At 40.0% G+C, this 18,177-nt stretch overlaps 1 protein-coding gene across 6 annotated transcripts in view; it reads right to left on the bottom strand.

Annotated features, from left to right (window-relative positions):
• PCDH11X (protocadherin 11 X-linked) overlaps window positions 1–15,707 on the bottom strand; it is a 547,477-nt gene extending 531,770 nt beyond the window's left edge. For all 6 annotated transcript variants that reach the window (XM_068957179.1, XM_068957183.1, XM_068957182.1 and 3 more), the window contains exon 1: window positions 15,212–15,707. The gene's annotated coding sequence lies outside the window, so the exon portion shown is untranslated. The remainder of the gene's footprint in view (window positions 1–15,211) is intronic.
• Window positions 15,708–18,177: the final 2,470 nt, after the last annotated feature.

Genomic DNA, 18,177 nt, shown 5'->3' with positions numbered 1-18,177 from the left:
TATGTCCATACGTATATATAAAACACACATGCATATGCTTTTAATACAAAAATAAAAATGCACATACCTCTTCAAAAGAGTACTTGATGGCAGGAAATCTTTTCAAAATACTAAGAAAAGTCTGCAGAAATATCAGTTCTTTAGGGCGAGCTAATTCTGTTTTGGAGTCCTGAACATTTCCAGCATGGCAAATAGACCAGATTCACAGTCATGTACTGAACCGGTGAAATCACCTTGTGAATGGCTGTGTTAGCTGAAAGATATCCTGCTCATAATGATGGGGCACTGTGAATACAGCAGTTTGTTACACATATTATTTGTAAAGGGTGCGACCTCTTAGAAAGCTGAATGAACACAGATGCAGTTAAGACAGTTCACGTTTTGTCGGTATACAAGTTTTCAGTATATTTGTGCGCCGCTGAAGTTATACCAACAAAACAAAACTACTGCCAAAATTGACCAGAAATAGAAACAGACTGACTTCTTCATGGCAGATCCTAGAACTTTCTGCAGGAAACAGGAGAGATTTACTACAGTACAACGTTCGCCGGAATTGTAGAACTAACTCATTTGATATGTTAGATGTTCAAAGTAACAGTTTTAGACAAGTTAATTCAGGAGTGTTTCTTTGCATTCTGTCTGTTAGAAGTATATTTCAAACTGCTCCCTCCACCAAGCCTGTATAATTCAGCAGAAAAAAAAAAAAAGATTAAGCAAACAGCTTCATCACAAAGACCATTAATTATGAGTTTTTACTAGTATGCTACTGGTTCAGTCAAGGGTCTGAAGTGCCTTATGGAAAGGCAAGCCTTTTAGCAGTCCTGTGCTGTCACTTTGTGATTTGCAAAAAGAAAAAAGAAAAAACTCACCAGAGGACTGAGCTGTTTCCTTGGAATTTATTTATTTCATCTACAGAGCTTTTATTAATTCATTTTTATTTAATTTAGAAAATCAGATTTTCAACATAACGCCTTCCAAGCTGATTAACTATGCAGGAAGGGTTTGGGTTTTTTTTTTTTTTTCCACTCCAATGCTTATAATCTAGAAATCAGGAAATATTATTTTCGTGCTGCTTCCATTCAAATTCTGATCAATGCTGTCTTACCTATAAAATTCTCCAAGCAAAATAGTGAAACTGTATCTCATCTTGCAAACATACTTGTTTTTAACCTTACTTTATATTACATTACAGATTGCAGCAATACAGACCATGAAGAGAAACAGGGTTTTTTGGTTTGTAACGTCATTTTCAAGACTTCTGTTTCATAAGAAATGTACAGATAACTCACATTCATCTTCTTTTTAATGACTACTCCCAGTAGAATGTTTACAGTTTTTTTAACCTGTAAATCTCTCAAGAGATTCATTAAAAACTTAAACAGGATTTTCTTCTCTTACAACAAACAATACTCTGGTAATACCTTCTAATAATGAACATATTTCAAGGGAAATTGAAAAACTGTGATTTTCCTATGGTTATGCAGCCCATACACATTATCTACAACAGTAGCTATACATTTAAATTACAGTACCTTGCCAAGCCATGGTTGCAATGAAATATCTTTTGAGAATTTTTCATGCTGATTCAAATAAGGGAAGGATCAGAACAGCCTCCTAGGTTCTGAATTTGTGGATACTATCTTGTATTTGTATAATTCTGTTTTCTTGTATTTGCACCAATGCAACAAGAAACAGAATCTGTTTGCTAAAGCAGACTACCGGCCTTACTGAGAACATCTAAAAGAAAGATTGTACAACTGAACATCTGTAAAATCTTTATAGAGATAGTTTGGATTAGCATTAGAATAGTGTAAGTAAGTAGCTCATTTTATATCTAAAGCTGAGTGGGTATGGTTCTGTGTCCTATTCTTGATCATCAGTCAAGAAATAGCTTTTGCTGAATTATCACTAGTTCAAACTGGCTCATCAGGACTTCTCTTTTATTAAGATTTATTTTACAAAATAACCCATCCCTGAATACAAGATGGAAAGAAAGTAATTGGGAAATGTTCCCAGTTGAAGGCAAAAATAGAAAACCTAAATGATAAAGAGTAATAGAAATCCAGTTCATCCCCTCCTCCACACAGTAAAAAAAAAAAAAAATGGGAAAAATGATTTTCTGCTGGAGATGACTAATTATCCTGACATTTTTATATTCAGCACCATCAGGGTTGATCATCTCCAAGCAAGCCTAAGCCTCATGTCTGAAATAGGTGCTAACAAGCATAAAGTAAATGTTATAGAACTCCTTCTATGGAATAGTCTCCATATTCAGGAAGTCATGCAATATACATAATCACACTTCATTATTAAATTTCCCATTGATGGAAAAACAATGCCTAAGTAGATTATTTTCTTGGACTCACAGAAATTTTGATTTCTTGGCCTACCAGAGATTTCCCTATATGCGCGCCATTTGCTCTTTCTGCCTATTTAAAATCCACATCTGCAGGGTCTGAAAACGTCCAAGACTGGGGTGATCTAATGATAAGATGCTATAAATGCTATCCAGCCTTTTATACTCATTAAGATAAACAAATAATTAGTTTAAGAACCTTTCCTTGATGTAATGTGAAGGAAACAATCTTAGCAACTGTGCTTCATGATCAAACAATTACAAATAAACTGCAGTCATCAGATATTTAGTTAAGTATTTTTCAAAGGAAAGAAACAGTTCTTGAACAGGTAACAGAAACAAAAAGTTATATTATTTATATTTATATACACATATATAAATATACACACACATACATACATACACACATACACAAAAATGGTATATTAAGAATCACTGACTGAAAATACTCAATGAGCACGTAAATGTGCTGAGCTTTCAGTTAAGAATGGCCCAAATAAATGAACATAAGCCCGCAGAAGTCATTTTTAACCTAAATTTCAATTAAGTTTAGCATGTGCAGTATTGTGCTCCATTTAGATATTAAAAAAATACAAAAAACATAACAATGGCATCAAGTGATAAGGACAACATGGAAAATACGTGCTGAAAGGAAGAAACAGTCTAGTCTAATTTTACCAAAAAATCATGAAATGCTAGTTCAGACTTAGCCACATTCATCACTACTTTCCTGTACACAATTTCTGCTTTACTGCCTGCTTTGAAAAATAATGCAATGATGAAACAAAGAATAAATTAGCCTGTGTAACCATAAAGATCCTTCCAAAGATAACTGGCTTTATACAGTCATGTTCCAAAATGTAGGTACCTTTACATTAGAACTACAATCTTGAGTAGAAAAATCAAAAAAGAACAAAGCAAATTTAACAAATGCAAGCTAACAAAATCACTTCACTTTCCTCAATGTCTCTGATCCCTATTCCATTTTTGAGATTTTGGGAAAGCATTTGCAAAGTCCTTTCCAGTCTCGAAATACCATAACCCTAAACAGGCATATAGCATACGAAGCTGGAGATCAGCTCTTTAAGACATTTAAATGCCAGCCTACACAGTGTTCAGTGCTCATACTCTCAGAGCAAATATGGGAAGGCTCTTTGCAGATTCTAGGAAATGCCTAATTACGCTATGAGCTAATCAGACATCGGATCATGGGATAATTCAGATTGAAAGGGACCTCTGGAGGTCATCCAGTCCAGCCTCTTGCTCAAAGCCGAGTCAACTATAAGGTCAGAGCAGGTTGCTCAGGGCTTTACCTAGTCTGGTCTTGCAGCCTCCAAGGACAGGACTGCATCCGCTACTGTGACCGGGTACTATCTAGGAACTTCAATGTGGTGAGGTATTTCATAAGAATAAGGAATCAAACAGGTAACATTTAGGATGCTTTTCAGTAGAAGGTAGCAGTCCTTTGACCAGTTTAAAAATTCTAGTTTTTATAAGAATTTTAAGAACCTTTGTTTCATTTACAGCAGTCTTCTCTCATATCTAATGAGAGTACTTAAATTTCTGTCCATAAAAATATTGTCTATTCTCAACCTAATCGTATTCTCTCTTATCCATACAATGTGTTCAGTCCCTCGCTAGAAACTTAATTTCTTGCCTTTTTGTACAGAATCTGTCAATCAACCTCCAGACACTCTTGTAATAAGGAGCAATAAACCATCAACATGAAGCATCAGCAGAATATTCTTCACAAATACAAACAAAATTACACTCCATCTGATGCGTCCACTCCAAAAGACCCTCAGGAAAAAACAGATTAACAGATTTGTCTTACAGCTATGAATGTCAACTAACTTCGGTCTTGCAGTACCAAAGGGTGGAGGGGGGGGGGGGGGGAGGAAATCAGTCGCAGGTTTTCTTGCCCTCAGCTCAAACGTTTCTAAAGCTGAGGCTTCTGTGCTTTTTTTTTTTTTAAACATAAGAACAAAAACATACAGCAAGTCTTCCTTAGAAACAGAAATGAAACTAAAAGGTATTTCATAGATCAAAAGCAGTACTTTAAACTGCGTTCAGAAGAACACCGTTGAAATGCGGTGAACAACTTGTTGAAGTTGCAGCCCATCTATACGACTTCAGTTCACAGAGGCCTCCAAAGATTACACCAAACAGCACACACTGAGACAGGAATGGCAAGCTACACTGAGATCCAGGTCCAAGAACAAAAATAACAGCTCTCCTGTCCACGAGGCAGTTTCCCTTCCTACAGTGTTCCTCACTTGTTCACTACTCATTGAACAAACAAGAGCAGTAAGGACATATCAGGCTCCTGGATGTGAGACAAAAATCCCAATCCAGACAAAGCTAAAAACTATGGGGGAGTAAATATCTTTTGCATAGAAAAGCTTAAGTCAGAAGACACCTCTGGAGACGCTGCCTAGCCAAACCTGCTCAAAGCTTCTAAGTTCCATTAGGTTGCCAAGGGCTTTCCAATCAAGTTTTGAAAATTTCTAAGGATTCTTCTGAATATTAAATGAACTTTTCTGGAGTATTCAAAATCAGTGGAAAAAACACGTCAATTGTTTTGTTGGGTTTACTACCAACATTATCTTAGATGCTTTGAGCTTCAACTAATGAACACCCATCCAGGGCTGAGTTTTATTGCTAGGAAACTCAGCTGAATACACCATTCAGGTTCAGGAAAATATAAAAGGGTAGAGGAGAGATATGAAAGATTCAGATAACTGTTCTAGTGTAAATTAACCCATATAATGTAGCCTAAAGTCACACTACCGTAGTAACTTAGGAAAGTTGTTTCCAAGATGTCTACTTAGACAATTCATTTGATTTCCAAATATACCAAAATTACTGCATATAGGTCCCTTTAAGAACCGAATGGAATTACCTGATCTTTAATATTTTTCTGAATTGCCTGTTTGATAAACCGGATTCATCTTTGGTATAGCTCTATTGATATAACTCCAGAAGGTTCTGAAATATAACCTATTATATCAAGAATGACTTGGGGAACACAAAGGCTACTTAAATTAACATCATTGTAGTTCATTTCCATGTTTTCTTTTTTCTCTTGAGCATTGTTTCCAGGTATTTCTATTCCCATTTCCTACCTGTTAGAAAGAGTGGTTTTATCTGAGCATCTTTCATCATTTCAACTTCAATGTTCCTTAGAGATTCTCTGTACTTTATGTGTCTTCCACCTCAGTCATATTTGTAAAGTCATGGTGATATATACGGAGTATTATACATATAGCCACATACACAGCGGTTAAAGAGATGTTCTGATCCAATTATCATTTTAATTAAAGTGCTCAAATTTGTTCAGAAGTTAGTTTTTGTTGATTCTGTTTGATATCAACATCAACAGCCTTGCAGTTTGATCAGCCAGGTGATGACTTTAGCTGCAGCAGTGACTAAATCAAGACATAGAGCCAATACTCTGAAGTGACAGCATTTTCAGAATTTAGTTAATCTTGCAGTAGCCATAGTGCACCACCTGCCAGCCTCATCTAAATCACTTACTCTAAACCTTTTTTCAATGATTTCTTCCAAGCTTTTTTTAACGTTTATAATACAATAAAACCTAAAAGTACTGTACCTGCCAAGGTGAATTACATATGAGGAACTGAGACCGTGAATGTTTTTTGAAGACTGACATTGCACTCCTTTTTGATTCAGCTATTATTTTCTAAATATTTATTTTTGTTAAGTGTAGTACAATGAAAAGACATTGTGCATTAAGGGGACCTATAACAAATGACATTTATTTGAATGAATCTGGGTAAACAGCCAGATTAAGCTTTCATCAAATGTAATAGGAAAATGTTACATTTGTTTATATTTTCCTGCTGATGCTGAACAATATCAACCAAATCTGAAACCTGCTTTAAGTTAGCAAGATAACAAATATGCTTATCAAGGTATAAAGAGATTATATACCTTAGTATATGAAGATAAATATTTCCATACAGCAATAATATTTTGGTAGTTTAAAAGTACTCTACACAGGTGGCTTCAAAGAGCACCAGACAGAACTGGAGCCAAATTCCATTTGCCTTAATGTTATAAACTTCCTATTGGGTTTGAGGTCCGTCATGTAATACAATCACAAAAAGACTGTCCTATTAAAACGTATTTACCAGCACCTTTTTCTTCATCTTGATGGATAACACTATGTATTTCAGACATCTATCGGATTTAGTCCATCATTCTAAAATGATTAAAAATAAACAATGTCAGGGATCATAAATTCAGGTGAATTTCAGTCAGTTCTTTTCCTTATTCCTAAATCAACTCTTCTGCCAATGCTGTAGCTTATATACATTGTCTCAGTTTGTCTAACTGGATTTTAAAGTTTAAACACAGAGAAAGTAAAAATGATTTCTTCTGCCTGGAATTCAGGCTTATTGTGATTGTCTTAAAACACAACTGGTATTTTTCCCATGCTGCAGGTTTACCTTAGTAACAATTAGTTAGGATGAATCTTCTGCTTTGACATCCCCTTCCATAACTCACACTGATGTTAAGAGAAGCTATACAAACAAAGAAACTAATTTGAATCCAACAGCATTTTGAATAATGGCCAAAATCCACACAAACACACTTCCATATTCCAAACCATGGAATAAATAACCCAATGGATGGAGGCAAAAGACAGAAGGTACAAAAGTGTTTGAACTGTCTTTGCTGAAGCACAATCGTCGTAGATATTCTAGAAGTTAGATTATGAAGGTGGGATTCAGGTTTCACATCAATTTTACAGGCTAGTTGATACTCAACCTTATTTGTTTGGTGATTGTCAAAATGCGTTAGGTGAAATAAGAGGTAGTAAGCCACAGACTCAACCCATATACTTGTAGAGCCTAACTATAATAGATTTATTTCTACCACAACTTTTCTAGTTGTCCAACCCACTTTGAAAAATGGGACTTGTACACCCAAACGATGCAAGTCTCAGCTGCCTGATAAGTCATTCGTTTATTGCTTTTCAGCCAATCAAAGTTTAAATCAAAGTTTAAATCAAATGCACATTGTTGTCAAAGAACCTAAGGAAACTCAGTTTCTGTATCATTTAAGAAAAGCACGAGTTCTCTATTAATTTATTTTATATTTGTTTCCTTATTTTTGTAAAAAGGAGTTTGAAGTTATTACCAAGTTGTCACTTGCATGCTAAAATGCCACTTTATTTCTATTAGAAAATATCCTTCCACTCTACAATATTATGCTCAGATAGATACTTCAGTTACATTAAAAAAGTGAAAAAGAGTGGACAACATGTAAATTAAATTTATCTTATTTTCAAGGACAAGAAAAGAAAACAAGAATTTTTAAATGTTTTCATGAAAACATTAAAGAGTGTTACAATCAAGAGCCAAACTCTTTTGAGTCATTGGTATTTAGTTAGTATTTAGTTGCCCAGAACATCTCTCTATTCAGCACACCAATGTCAGATCTTTCAGTGGGACTAATATGGTCCAATACTGACACAATACTGCAGATGAGAAGATAATACTGGTTTGTTCCTCACTAGAAGGTTATGAAGGTTCCACACGTCGTAAGTGTATTCCCCAGTGAGGAAAATCTCAGTTTGTGACTACAAACACTAGTGAAACAGTTCTGTGACAGAAGACTGCTAACATCTTTGCTTTCTGCCTCCCATTTACTTTTTTTGAAGTGATCCACCCCCACCCCCCTCCCCGCAATGTGTGTCTTTGGGGTTTTTCCATTTGCAGCTTAAAACATGGGAGTTAATGTTGTATGAACTCACCTCAAACATACTTTGTATTATTCTTTAGGGTACTTTCAGTGCAGTTCTTGCAAATAGTTTTCCTTGGAAGTGTTAGATAAAGCTAACTGCTTAAAGACACAAGATTACTCTTTTTTGACTGAACGCTGTCTAAAAACAAATAAAATATAACTGGTGGCCCACTGTTTTTTAGTCTTTTTAGAGGGTGAAGAAAATTTGTGCTAAGAAGATGTGGTTTAAGACGTTTTCCTGGATGTTCTGCCTTTCCAAGGCGTTTATACATCAAAAATAGGAGGATAGGGAGCAATATGTGACTATCAAAAATGGTACGATAGTTCAGTATTTTTCTTTATCATTATTCCAGATTGTATACAATTAAAATACACTCATTTTCCAGTGCCAGGGGACTCTTCCATAATTTTCATTCCTAGTATTTAGCAAATGCCATAAACAACTACATGTGTACGCATATATGATTTTTTTCTCAAGTTTATGGTACAATCCTAGAAGATAAAGTAGCTATAGCTGCTACTTCAGCTGCTATTTGACAGAGGCAAAGGGTCATTCTCATTTTATAAAACTCTGAAAAACTAATGAGGACAACAAAACTCTTGATTTACGTTATTATTCTGTTTTATTTAAGAATTCATGAAATTACTGACCTCCTGAACATTAATAACATTTTTAAAAAAAGAGTTCTCTGATAATTAGACATACACGCATGCTCATCTGACAAGCGCTTAACTCATCTACTGTAGTAGAATGCAGATGCCGAAACTGTTATGAAAACCACAGCTTATCATTCACTCTGGTAAAGTCTCACATGCTCACAAGACAGAAAGATGAACATAGAATGAATCTTACGTGTTTTATTCCCATTCTTCATCACAAGAGTTATTACTTTGCTGACTTCTATTCCAGATCTTAATTGAAAACACATTGCCACACACATTTTCCAAGAATAAAGTACATGACTGACAAAGTAAAGCCATTACTCCATTCAATTTTAACTTTAGCTTCGTGCCTTATATCTTGCATATATTTATAAATTGGTTGCAGCAACTGTAATCTGAACTAATTAATAGAGTAAGGTAGTCAGGTCTCAAATTATTTGAGTTTGGATTTATACGTACATATTACAGTTTGTATTCAGTCACCATTAATGTTGAATTTTCAAAACACAAGAGTCCCCCTGCACTTTTCTCTACATAGATTTAGAGAGTGCTATGATGCATTCTTCCCCTATTTAACATTGACAAGTCAAGTCTACGTTTTTCATCACAAACATCATAAATGCCCTAAGAAAATCTCCTTCCAATTTGTGAATCCAACGTGCACCTCGACATAACGCTTCCTATCGAAGCTACCCTCCATTGCAGGAGAGGAAGACCAGCATACTTAATTAAATCCAGTGATGTAAGTAACCTGCGCGCCTGTCAGGACGCGCAGTTTCATAATTCTTGTTTGTCAAGAGAATGGAATATACATATATTCTTATAATCCTGCACAACTGAGTAAACAAGAGTTTGAACTATGACTTCCACTTACAGAGATCCAACTCATTTTCTCTTCAAAGTCATGAAACTTCCTTTCTCAGAAGGATTATCAAAAAATGTGATCCTCTAATGAAATCTGAGCTGGAGGAAGACTAAGGGCAGGCAGTGGATACTGCTTTATAGTTGCTCCCTACCCTACATTTTAATGGAACCTGCAGTTCTATCATCCCTCAAATACTTTTCTTCTCGTGGGCATCTATGTGTTATGTGCCATAGAATAAAGCTGGAAACAAAACTGCTGGGCTTTAGTGCACCCAGGTGTGTCATAATAGATCCCTTAGTTCGCGGATTTCCATACATATGCATTTATTTAACAAACTAGTGCAGAGTAGCAACAATGAAGGTGTAAATAGCTGGTTAAATAAAATATGCTGTGCCTAAAGCATTGCAAACTTTTACTTGTTGGATTTTTTTCTCTTTAGTATGTATTTCCTGCTACTTTACTAGACAGCATAAAGCTCCCATAATTACTAATTAAATTCTTACAAAAATAATAAAACTATGTCCTTAAGGATGTAACAGATAAACACCGATATACAAACAGACTGCACCGCCAGAGACATCTTATTTCTAGACCAGCTTGGAGGAAGAAAATCATTCCCAAAACAACTATGTCAAATCAAAGTAGCATACAACGCAAGATGTTCCACTGGCAGGAAAATGAGTCAGGCAGTGTTTCTTAGCACTGTGAACTGCCATATTAAACCCACCAGTGACAGGTTTTAAATATAGTGGGCCACCTCTGTTTATAATTTCACTATTAAAGTTGGAAATCTCCAACAATTTTAACAGTCATCTGTCTCTCTGAGAACAATATTTGGCTCTCTGCTGATCTGGTTATGCAGGTTCCCTTGAAATTATATAATCCATGTGGAGTATTTTGCAATTTACATGAAGGAAAACAACACTAATTTGAGAAGAAATTGGCCTGAAAAGTTAGCAAAGCACTTGCTGTTAAGCAGCCTAAATTCTGCCATGCTTGCATGCAAAACTCGCATGCAGCAATGCCCTCTATATACCATATTAAGTTCTAAACAAAGAGCAGAAGTTGCAGCATATATTACGTAATGCAAGAAGCAATTATTTAAGACTATGTTCCAATAGGAATGCTCTCACAGACCCCAAGAAGCTTTGGTTCAGGCCATGTTGGATCAAGAAGGCTAAAACTTACGTTATCTATGGAAAATATTTCTAGTATATATATGAAATATAGTAATTTTCAACAGAATACTTATTAAAAGCAATGAAACAAAACTTCAGATAATGTCTAATTATGACGCAGTTACAGAAAATCCATTTACAAGACTCTCTCTACAGACTAAATTCCAAGCTCTTTGAGATCTAAATTGTCATTATCTGTACTAAGGTTCCCTGGACCTTCATGAAACCTTCCCTGCAAACAATTTTTTTTTTTCGTTCAAATAGGAAATTCTATTGAGTAACTGTTAAAAACGTATTCACTTTCTGTATTTGGAAAAAGGAATTTTTAAAACAGTTTTTTAAAAATTAAAAAAAAAAATCTTTCATCCACTTGTGCCACAGATAATAAATGGTATTATCATCACTCAAAATGTATTTTCTACTAATCCCACTCTTATTCACAATGTAACACCTTAAAGACAATTATAAGGACAGTTTAAACTTCTCTGTCAGTGGAGCTTTTAAATGTGCAAAAGCTAGTAGAAGCTTTTATGCTTCCTGGCAAGTCACTGTACTAATTCAGAAACGGTAATTGAAAAAGACTGTCTTTTAAACCTATTTTCCTTATTTTACTGTTGGATAATGAGAATGGGTGTCTCCTCACAGTTCTAAAGGGATAATCAAATTCCCATTCCCTGAATTTCCTGCTTCATCCTGCCTTGCCTGGTATTTGCAGGGAGCATGAATTTTCCAAAGATCCCAGAAAGATATGGTCACTAGTACTTCACACAGTAAAGAGAGACAAGTGTCGTAAATTTCCTCTCAGTGATCTCATTGAAGAAAGAGATCATTGGGACAAAAGATTATTAATCTCACACACGAATTTTTATTTCAACTACAAAACTTTCACTTAGACAACACACATTTATTTCATCCAATCCAAAATACTTGAAATATAGTAAAGACACCAAGCTGTATCTTGAACCTACCACTTGAACAAACCTAGTGTAACACATCCGATTGTAACATTGAATCCACGTGTATTTTTACATGTAATGTATAGACTTTAAATTATAACATTAAATGTGCACAAAATGGTTATAAACATTGTACTTCATCCACACTGCTGAAGCAACTACTTTACTGTTGGAACATGGCTGTATAATCGATACAGATAGTTGTAAAAGACTTTAGGATCCTTCAGGAGAAAGGGTTATGTTTAAGTGTTGACTGACCATTAGTACCACTCACTGCACCTGTAATGGGAAGGCATGATTACTGTAAAGGCTATTCTCAGGTAGACTACCTTAAGGGTGTGCTTTGGCAGCAGCATCCCAAAAATCCTTTTAACATTTATGTCACACAATCAACATTTTTCAAAAATTTAGTGTTGTTTTAGCATATTAAAAGGATAATGTCAGTGGTTAAGATATGAGGTTTGGGGTTTTGTTTTGTTGTTCTTGTAACTTCACCCTCAAAATAACTAACTGAACTAATGCCAAGGGCATTAGTTTAATATAGTCTAAGATTGAACTTTGAAACTGATCTGACTAGTTCCTGTTTTGAGCCAGTGCCCTAGTGCCTGCTTAACAAGCACAGGCCCCTTTAAAATTTAGGTTTGAACACTCACCTGGATCCACAGGGGCTTTCCAAATCTGAAAAGATTTTTCTTCCTTTTCATCTCTAAATTTTTCAGGCAGGCATTATTTTGTACTGAGCTTTCTATAAAAGCAACTTCACAGTGCTCTACTAGCAAATGCCAACTGTTATTATACATCATTGCTTAGGATCTCTTTTTTTTTTTTTTTTTAACTGCACAAATGTGTTTAATGCAAGCGTAGATCCCATCTTTAAAACTGAATGTTAAATTACTAAACAAATGGGTGTTTTAGTGGAAAGACTGACATATTCTTAACTATGGGAGTGTGAATGACTCCAGAATAAGATTACTCAAGTCCATGTAGAATACAAATGCAATACAGGACCACAGGTTCAGATCTTTGATCTCCTTTTTTGCAGAGGCTGTGATGTATAAAGCCAATTCCACTGAGCAGACAGTACTACACTGAATATAAATTATCCTTTAACCATAGCAAGGCACTCTTATGCTCACATTTGAAGAAACGCTGCAAGGATGAACAATGCAGCCATGAAGCAGTAAGAGTTCTGTAGAAAGAAATGCAAACCAAGATCTGAATGGATAACCATGTTCTGGAAAGCCAAATTTGTTCCTCAGCTGTTGCTTGATAAAAATTAAAGGCAAATCCGGAACACTCATACATACAGAAGTATAATTAAAGAATACTGCTTGTTCTTTCTATAAAAAAATCAACTTAGGAATACTTGTTATATTTTCCAGATTAAGCATCATTCCCGTGCGCAGCGTAAACAATTGATTTTGAAACACGGATACTAACAGTCTCAGCTGAACATGGCTTGAAATTTAAACATATCTTGTCCAGATACCTCTTTAGAGGAAGAACCCTCTGCCTACTGAGCTAACACTAAGCTCCCTGGAGTTTAGCCATTAATATTCTAAACTCATCTTTTACAATTCACAAAAAGTCTCCTTTTGCCAAAATAAAACGCTGAAGAGGAATTCAGCCTGCTTAAGCTGCTTTTCTTCATTTTATTTAAAATAAGCATTGCTTTCTCAACTTTATTCTATGCCAAATATACAGTACAAGAGATGCTCAAATGTGGAGCTATTACCTCACTTCATGTACACAGGTCAAATGGGAAAACAAATTACTTCTGACAACCTCAGATATTTTGTTTTGTTATATCCTGTATAATTTTATATTTAACCAGTTCTTTTGCAGTTGTACAGAAATACTAATGAGCATTTTTACAGAAAATTTCTCTACCATCTACGTGGAGTTATAACTTGGATGGTTCTAAGAAACGTTCTCTTTCCCAGTCTGTGACGTTTATTTGTGTACCATTTTCTTTCTTTGTGTGAAAATGTTAGTAATTAAATAAGTAACTTTTATCCTCTCTTACCTCTTTTGACTTGTGTAACCTGACAGATCAAAACTACTTCCACCACTGACAACCAAAAAGTCATAGTCTATCTTTGCCTTACTCTTTCTGTTCTCTGCGGATTGCCTTTCAATAAGACTTGAAGAAGGTGCTCTTTGTGAATCAGTTCTCTGTGCCAGAATGAAATTCAGCAAAAAAATAAGGCAAGGCTGAGTTGATAATATCCACTGTCCTCAGGTCTGCTTCGGTTCAATAAACTTGAACCCTCTTTTGCCAATTGAGATAAGCAGCAACAATTACTTAAAATGAATTATCATCTCAAGCTCAGAAAGACAGGATCAGACGAGTCTAGCCAATCTCTCTCAAGCTTACAGTTTCTTTTAGTGTCCGAGAGGTCCCTGTTTGTCTCTTGTCACATACCTTAGAGCTACTCCTTACAAGCTCCTATGCCAAGGTTGCAAAAGGAAAACGAGATAAATCTTCTGCTTTCCATATCACTGACAAGGCTTCTGCTTGCAACCAGCAGGCTGTAAGCTTTGTGCCATTATGGCAAAAGTCATACATGACCCATCCTTCCCTTCCCAAAATGATAGGAAATATTCTATCCTTGCCTTTTTGCGGTTTCTTCTATCCTTGCCTTTCTGTGGTCTCCACAGCTGAAACCAAGTATTCTTTGGACATCACTGCAATGCCTCTAACCAATTTTATCTGCATCCAGAGCTTGAGTGAATTAAAATATATTTCAGCTTGATCTCTTTTTTATCCCATTCCATTACTCCACATACACAGCAACTTTAAGCTTACAGACATCCCTCCATGGTTCAAGAAAATCCTTCAATCAAAGAACTTCATTTACAATCCTGCATAGTTTTTGCTCTCTCCTCTCTCCACAGCAGCTAGGCATTTTGATGCAATCCTCATTTAATGCAATCTCCATTACAGGATTATGATCACATCAATGAAATGCTCCATATGTTTTTTTTTCCATCCCTCTCCCTCTCTGATTAACACTAGACACTGTATCTGCAAAAAACCACCAAATCAAACACGATGATGGGATGCTCTGGGGAGGTGGTGGGGGGCACGCATTCAACACAATGTAGCAGCCAGCGCAAACTGCCCATCAGAGACCGAGACAGTGGATCCCCTCATTCCTGTCCCATCCCACTGTCCTTCCTGTGAACACGGATCACAAACGTAGTGTACTAGCAAACTAAAAATAAATACATCTTTTGCAATCACTTGCGAGCTCCGTGTACTTTTGACAAGAACAGACTTTCATTTTACTTGACCAGTCCCAGCCTGTTAATACTGTTCCGGCTGCTCTGCCGAGGAGGGGGTGTCGGACAGAAGATATAAAACAGTACAAAAGGCTGTAAGACCCCCCCCCAGCTTCTCCCCAAGCCCCCGTCTTACCTTCAGTTCCCTCTCTGCAAAGGATGCCAGTCCACAGGGGCGCCTCAGCGCATCGCGGCGGCGGCCCGAGGAGCCAGGGCTGCCCCGCTGCACCGAAGTTGCACCGCTTCGCCACAGCAAATCCTCGACCCAGACCGCCAGCCGCCGCTTCCCACGCGCGGTGCCGAGCAAGGTTCACGGGCGACTTCCACACAGGGAATAAAATCGTGAAAGGAAAGATTTTTTTTTTTTTGGGGGGGGGGGGGGGGAAGGGAAGGTATCCTAACTTTTAGGCAAGCCTGAGTTTGTTTTATTTTTTGTTGGGTTAATTATCTGCCTTCGCAGCTGCACGGGAGGAGAAGGCAGTCGCGCCCTGGAAGCGCCGCACCAGTCCTCAGAGGTCCGGCCGCTTCCCCGAAGTTGAGCGGGGAAGACGGAACTCGGCGGCCGCTCCGCAGCGCAGCCCGGCACAGAGCTGCCCGCGCCCGGCGGGCGGCAGGAGCGCAGCGCAGCGGAGCCGGGCGCCCGCCGCCTCCCGCGGGAAAGCCGGCCGCCGGCTGGAGCGGGTCGCCCTGCGCCTCCCGGCGGGGCTGGCTGGTGGCTGGCGCGGCGGCGGCGCCCCTGGCGGCGCGGGCTGGCTGCCGGCGGCGCCGCGGAGCCCGCGCTGTCCCGGCGGCGGCAGCGGCGGCGGCGGCTCCTCGGCTCTGCCGCGGCCGCCCGCGCCCCGCGCCGCCGCTGCCAGCCGGCCCTCCCCGCGGCTGACATCAGCGCGAGGGGCGGAGCGACAGCGGCGACGCGAATGGCCGGGCCGAGGGGGCTTCCCCCTCCCGCCGCCGCCGCCCGCAGCATCCCCCGAAAAGCGGCGGCGGGGCCGCTCCGCCGCCTCCGCGGGGGGTCGGCGCGCTGCCCGCCCGCCCCGCCGCCTCCGCCGCCCCCCGCCCCGAAACACGCGCCCTGAGCGGGGCCGCCTCGCCGGCGCTGCCCGGCGGCGGCGGCTCCCCCGCCCGGCGACGAGCCCGCAGCGCCCGGGCGCCGGTCCGCGGCGGGAGGGGACGGGACGGCGCGGCCGGGCTGCGGGCCGTGTGGGCGGCTCGGCCCCGCGCCTCCCTCCGCCGCCGAGGGGCGAAGGAAGAGCCGCCGCCGGCGCCTCCCGCCGCGGGCACGGGCCGGCCGGGCGCGCCGGGGCGGCAGCGGCGTCCGCCCCCCCCTGCGCCGGACTCTCTTTCCCCGTTGCCCCGGCGGAGCCCGAGACGGCGGCGGAGGGGCCGCTGGGCGAAGGAGCGGGCGCCGCGGCGGAGGGAGCCGCGTGAGGGGCGGGGGGCGCCGCTGGGCGAAGCGGGGCTGTGCGGGCGCCCTCGGGGGCGGGCGCGGGACGCGGACTCGCGCTGCCCCCTCCGCGGGCGCCATCTACCGCGGGGGCGGGGGCACAGGGTCGGCTGCCCCATACCGCCCGCGGCCGGTCCCGACCGGACCGGACCGGACCGGACCAGACCGCCCGGCGCCGTCCTCGAGCCGCGCGGGCCGGCGTGCTGCCGCCGGAGCGAGGGCGGGCAGCGCCCCGCGGCCGGCAGCCCTCGTGTGCCGGGTCGCCTCGGGAAATGGCGGCGGGGCCGGTCCCGCGAGCGCCGTTGGCGGCAGTTGCCGAGCGCCGCCGCAGCTGGCGAGGGCCCGGCCTGGGCGAAGCCGGTGGATGGTGCGTGCGGGATCGGGGCTCGCGAGGGGAGGTGGTGTTGGTGAGTTCCTGCCGTTTACCAGTGCTTACGTGAAAATACATTTTGATTAATGCTTAATTGGTGGTGTTGGTTTTAATAACTTGAGTGTCTTGAGCTATTTGCAGTGCTTTGCCCAGTGCCTGCAGTATGCACTTCTCAGTGAACACAATAATTATTGGTAAATAATTTAGCGTTTTCTCTGTACTTTGCTGTTGGGTGAGGAGACGGTTTTAAACTCTTCACTGATGAGCAAAAAAAGAAATGGCACTTACCCCCGCACACATTTTTATGTATGTGTCCTTATTTTTTAAAAATAGTATGAAAATCTATGTGAAAGCCCTCCCTCCTTTTCCTTTTTTTAAAACCTTCTTCGCTATAGCAGGATGCTGGCAATGCCTCACTTTTACAGCTACGTATAGTTTGAACACTGCGTTTTGTCTGAAAAAAAGGTATGTAAGAGAGAGGACGAGAGTCCTACAAACAGTTGGTAAAAATCGCAACTCCTTTGGTCAACTATATCCATTTTTCCTGCATGCTCATGTATTCAGTGAGCTGCTTTTAACGTGGACCCAGAATGAGCAGTTGCATGGTTTTTAACCATATGAAACTACTGCAGAACAGAGGGGTTTTTTTCTAGGTTCTACTTGCATATCAGTCACCTGAGTGTCATCACATCCACTGTGTTTTATTATATTGGGAGGTAAATTCTATGAAATCAGTGAAATAAATTGTGTTTTTTTTTTTTTTTTAGGTATGACAGAGGCACTTCGTAATATAAAGACAGAACGTTACATGCAGATTAGAGTTTGTGTCCCAACTGCAGTATAGCACAATGCTGAGGATGGTGCCTGCATGTCATTTATGCTTATTACAAAACGTTCAGGAATGTTGATAGGTAACATATGAAATAAACAACAGGAAAAGGACAAAAAATGAACATGCGGGTATGCATGTTTGGTTTGCATCGTGTTGATGATGTACGGATTAAGACTGGTTGTCAGTCCTTTTAATACGTGCTCTGTTTTGCTGTCATTACAATTGATTTCTGAGATAGACAAGTCCATAAAAAGTCCATATTCTAAAAGATTACTCTGTATTTTACACCAAAAAAAGAAGCAAGCGATGAAGGAATTTTTGTATGTTATTTGGACATTGTGGTGTCTTGTCCCTCTTGCCTCAGATTAGAGGAAAATAAAGATCATTACTTGGAAATACTTTTTTCCTGAAAGAAGTTTGAATGTTACTCGGAGACACAATGACCTACGTGATGGTTTG

This window comes from Struthio camelus, chromosome 11 (genome assembly GCF_040807025.1).
Source record: "Struthio camelus isolate bStrCam1 chromosome 11, bStrCam1.hap1, whole genome shotgun sequence".
Taxonomy (NCBI): Eukaryota; Metazoa; Chordata; class Aves; order Struthioniformes; family Struthionidae; genus Struthio; species Struthio camelus.
This window is presented reverse-complemented; position numbering and strand designations above follow the sequence as displayed.